Below are 5,254 nucleotides of genomic sequence, written 5' to 3' on the forward strand. Positions count from 1 at the left end.
GAGTCTGATGAAAACTTGGCCACTAGCTCAGCTTGTTTCTAACTAGTTTTTATAACTTAAACTTTTGTTAATCGACTTTCGGCCTTGTGGCTTTATTATCCTTACTCTGTACCACCCATGCTGCTTTCCTGCTTTCCCTGTGTCTGGGTTGCTACTCTGCCCTTCTTCCCAGAATCCTCTCTGTCCCCAAAACCCTTCCTAGCTATTGGCCATTCAGTTTTTATTAAACCAATCCAGGTGACACATTTTTACAGTGTACAAAAAGATTATTCCACAACAGGTCTTGTGTTACTGTTCTCTCTTCTGAATGATGGTCCAGCTCATCTTGTAAAACAGGAATGTACAAAACATCAGTCTGTTACAAACCAAATGTTCCAATCAGTGTATCTTCTGGGCCACATCGGACTCGAAGGGGTAATGGTCTGTCTAACGTGTTTTCCTAGAGCCAGAGAGACGGCTCAGCAGGGAGTGTCAAGGATGATGATTGTAGCTTGATCCCCAGGACCCATGACACACACGGTAGAAGGAGAGAACCAACGTCTGCAGGTTGTCCCCGATCTCCACGTGTGTGTTACGGCATGTATGCTCACAGACACACACACAAAATAAATATAGTGTAAAAAAATGTATAATGTAAAATTTTAACTGTGCTAGTTGTGGCTTTATTAATATGTTTAATAATATAAAACTTCTTGCCAGGTGTGGTGGCACACGCCTTGAATCCCAGCACTTGGGAGGCAGAGGCAGGTGGATCTCTGAGTTTGAGACCAGCCTGGTCTACAGAGTGAGTTCCAGAACAGCCAGGGTTACAAAAAGAAAGCTTGTCGCAATCCTCCCACGTGTGTGTGTGTGTGTGTGTGTGTGTGTGTGTGTGTGTGTGTTCTCAAAGTTAATGCTAACTAAATCTGGAAATAGAATTAAACTATTTATGGGTAACATTTTACTTAGGACTATATATTACAACAGCCCAAGTAATTTCTTTTATTTTTTGATGTGATATTCCAAAATATTTAAGCTTTACTGTTGCCTTGTTAAACAGTCCATGGAACCTTTAATCATAGAAGGCTTTTCTTGATGAACAATATTTTTCTCTGAGACTTTCTTGGAAGATAAAGTCTTCTGTTCTTGAATCAAGGACTCCGTCACTTCTTCCAGGTTGACTTGTTAGAAAAGGCCACTGTCAGCCCGTATGAATCACCTAGTCTTTATATTGCCCAGAGGTCATTTAAAGCAGTACGGCCTCTCTAATCAGCAATGTCAGAAAGAGAGTTCAGAGGGATGAATGGTGGAGAGGACGTCCCGGACTGCGCTGCACATTAAAGGTAAGTCACGCATACAGAGACACAACGATGCCACCTGACAGGTATTGGCAGCTTATCTAGACAGGTAAGATGCAATGCTGAGAATATGGCACCAGATACCAATAAAATCAACAACAATTAGCCTGAATCACTGCACACCAACTCAAAAGACAGCATTGCCAGAGGAAGATCAACTGGCTGGTGGCAATGTCTTATTGAAACCACAAAAGTCTAACCTCTGGTTCTTCATTTTGCAGATTCCAAGTATCACTTTCTTTTTTTTTTACATTTTTAAAATGTTTTTACTGAGCTATATATTTTTCTCCCCTCCCCTCCCTTCCACTCCCCTCCTTTCCACCTTCTCCCATGGACCCCATGCTCCCAGTTTGCTCAGGAGATCCTAATTTACTTTCCTATGTAAATTAGATCCATGTATGTCTCTCTTAGGGTCCCAAATTTCACTTTCTATAGTGCATGAAAGTTACCAAAATAAAAGAGACTATTTCACAATGAAAAGAAGAATCACATAAATCAGAATGCTGTTCGTTCATTTAAATAAAAAATATGGCTTCAGAGCATACTTGGGCATGATATGCTATCTTAGGCTGTTCTTGTTGCTATAACAAAATACCTTAGACTGGGAAGTTTATAAAGAACAAAAACTTGTTGCTCACAGCTCGGATAGTACAGAAGATCAGAACTGGGGAAGGACTGCTATTTCATAAACTGAATGTTCTTGCTACATCAGCCTCCACATGGAAGAAAGGGTAAAGAGGGTCCCTTAAGCTGTATTCCAAAGGTGCCATTCGCACCTCTGGCCAGAGAAAGAGGTGAGCTAGCTGCAGATCTTCACCTCTCCCTCCTCTCCTCCAAATCCAAGCCCCAAATCTCACTCACAGCTCTGTAGCAAACCACCTGCTGCAGCTTCCTGCTCCTGTCTGTCCCATCTCCAGGGACACACAGTCTCCCCCTCCAAACACCCGCCCCTGCAACTCATCCGATTATTCCAGCCCCCAACTCCAGAAGACACCCCCTGGTCTCCCACCAGCCAAGCCCTTCAGAGAAGCAAGTACGGCAGCAAAGCCGGCAGGCAAGTTTCAGACCCTTCCTCTCCCTCCTCTGCCCACATCCAATCACCTTCCCCTACTCTCTGCCCCCATTACCAGGAACTAAGAAGATCCTCGTGGAAAAGCCTGTTTTCCTTCTTCCTAGGCACCCCTCGGTTCCTCCCCAGCATATCCCCATTCCTAAGTGTCAGCTCCCAATACCTAGAAACATATTTTACCAGAAACCCCGGTGGCCACACCTACCAGGATCCCAGAGGAATTCCTTACTCTGCAACACAAAGCCACCACAACCTTATAGGAACCAGAGAAGGTAACAGAAACCAGGGAGCAAAATAGCCACCTAACAAAGACCAGACCTGATGTCAGCATCTAGAATCAAATAATCACAAACCCGATGCCTAGACACAGTGTAAAACACAATAACAGCCGCGCCACCCTCCCAGTAGGTCCTGAGTATCCCAGCATAGCTGAAGCCTTAAAACAGCCTTTGTGAATATGGTAGATGTCCTTAAAGGGGAAACGAAGAAATCTATGAAATCACAACAGCAGAAGAAAATGAATAAAACAGTTCAAGACCTGAACGTGGGAATAGATTCAATAAAGAAAACTCAAACAGAGAAAAATCTGGAAGTGAAACATTTAGGACTTCAAACAGGAACCTCAGAAACAAGCTTCAACAAAGAATACATGGGATGGAAGAGAGAATCTCAGGTACTGAAGATGCGATAGAAGAAATGGATACCTTAGTCATAGAAAATGTTAAGTTTAAAAAATCCCTGGCACAAAACATCCATGAAAAGATCAAATCTAAGAATAACAGGGAGAGAAGAAGGGGGAAGAAACACAGGTCAAAGGCCCAGAAAATGTTTTCTACAAAATCTTAGGAGAAAATTGTCCTAATCTGTAGAAGAAGATGCCTGTACTAACACATGACGCATACAGAGCACCCATGGACTGAACAGAAAAGATAGTCCCCAAACCGCATAATAATCCAAACACTAAAGGTACAGATCAAAGAAAGAATATTAAAAGCTGCAACGGAAAAAGACCAAGCAACATATAAAGGCAGACCTATTAGAATTACACCTGATTTTTCAATGAAGACTCTAAAAGCTGAAAGGGCTTGGACTTAATTAAACTGAAAAAACTTCTATATATCCAATAAAGGGCTAATATCTAAAATATATAAAGAACTCAAAAAACTAGATGCCAAGAACATAGATAACAAAATTTAAAATGGGATACAGATCTCAATAGAGAATTCTCAACAGAGGAATCTCAAATGGCTGAGAATCACTTAAAAAATGTTCAACATCCTTAGTCATCAGGGAAATGAAAATAAACACTACTTTGAGATTCATCTTGGGGCTGGAGAGATGGTTCAGTAATTAAAAACACTTGCTGTTCTTCTGGAGGAGCCAGGCTTGAGTCCCAGCACCCACGTGGCCACTCACAATTGTTTGCAATTGCAGTTCCAGGGGATTCATTGCCCTCTTCTGACCTCTTCTGACACCTGTCAAGCAACTGGTATGCATATATGCATGCAAGTAAAACACTCATACACATAATATCAAATAAATTGCTTTTTAAAAAGAGAGAGATTTCATTTTACATCATCAAAATTTTAGAACTTACCTGATGGTAAAATCTTTAAAACAAACAAACTAACAAACAAACAACACCTCATGTTGACCAGAATGTGGAATAGAGGGAACATTCATCCATTGCTGATGGGACTGCAAATTTGTACAGTCACTATGGAAATCAGTGGGCGGTGGGCGGTTCCTCAGGAAGATGGAAATCTATCTATCCAAAGATCCAGCTACATCACTGTGGTGATTTAAAAGAAAATGGATCCCCAAAGGGAGTGGCACTGTTAAGAGGTGTGGCCTTGTTGAAGTGGGTGTGGTCTTTTGGGGGGAAGTGTATTCCTGTGTAGGTAGGCTTTGAGGTCCCATATACACTCAAGCCATGCCCAGTGAGACAGTTCACTTCCTGTTGCCTACAAGATGTAGAAGTCCCAGCTACCTCTCCAGCACCATATCTGCTCCCACTCTCACCATCAAGATAATAATGAACTAAACCTCTGAAACTGTAAGCTACCGCCTCAATTAAACGCTTTCCTTTATAACAGTTGGCCTTGGTCCTGGTGTCTCTTCACAGCAACAGAAACCCTAAGACAACCACTCTTGGGCATTTATCCAAAGGACACTTCATCCTATCATAGAGATACTTGCTTAATCAACCATATTCATGGCCGCTCTATTCATAATGTTCAGAAATTGGAAACAACCCAGATGTCCATCAACAGATAAATGGATAAAGAAAATGTGTTAAATTTATACAATGGAATATTACTCAGCTATTTAAAAAAAATGAAATGAAAAAATCAGGTAAATGGGTGGAACAAGAAAAAAATCATCCTGAGTGAGGTATCCCAGACCCAGAAAGACAAATATGCTATATATTATCTTATATGTGGATATTAGCAATGAAGTCAGTGATAAATAGGCTAAAATACATAAACTACAGAGGTTAGCTAAAGACCAAGGGGGAGGGAGATCTCCCCATGAAAGGGAAATAGAATGGATAGTTATGAGTGGGTAGGGAGGGGTGGAACAGGAGGACCAAGTGGGGAGGGAAAGGGAAGAGGATGACAAGGGAGGAATATGGGGAGAGACAACTAAACTTAATCACCATCTGAAGGCTAGTATGGAAATTAATATAGTAGAGGCCTCACAAAATATATACAAATATGAAGGTAATCTAAATGAATTTGCCAAATAAGAGGGGACACAAAGACTCAACTGGCCCCCTCTTACCAACTGAAGCTTTCAGTATGAGGATTGGGTTACAACTAATTGAGTTGTTAGTCAAAGTTGTCCT

This window comes from Myodes glareolus, chromosome 20 (genome assembly GCF_982192425.1).
Source record: "Myodes glareolus chromosome 20, mMyoGla1.1, whole genome shotgun sequence".
In the NCBI taxonomy this organism is placed as follows: Eukaryota; Metazoa; Chordata; class Mammalia; order Rodentia; family Cricetidae; genus Myodes; species Myodes glareolus.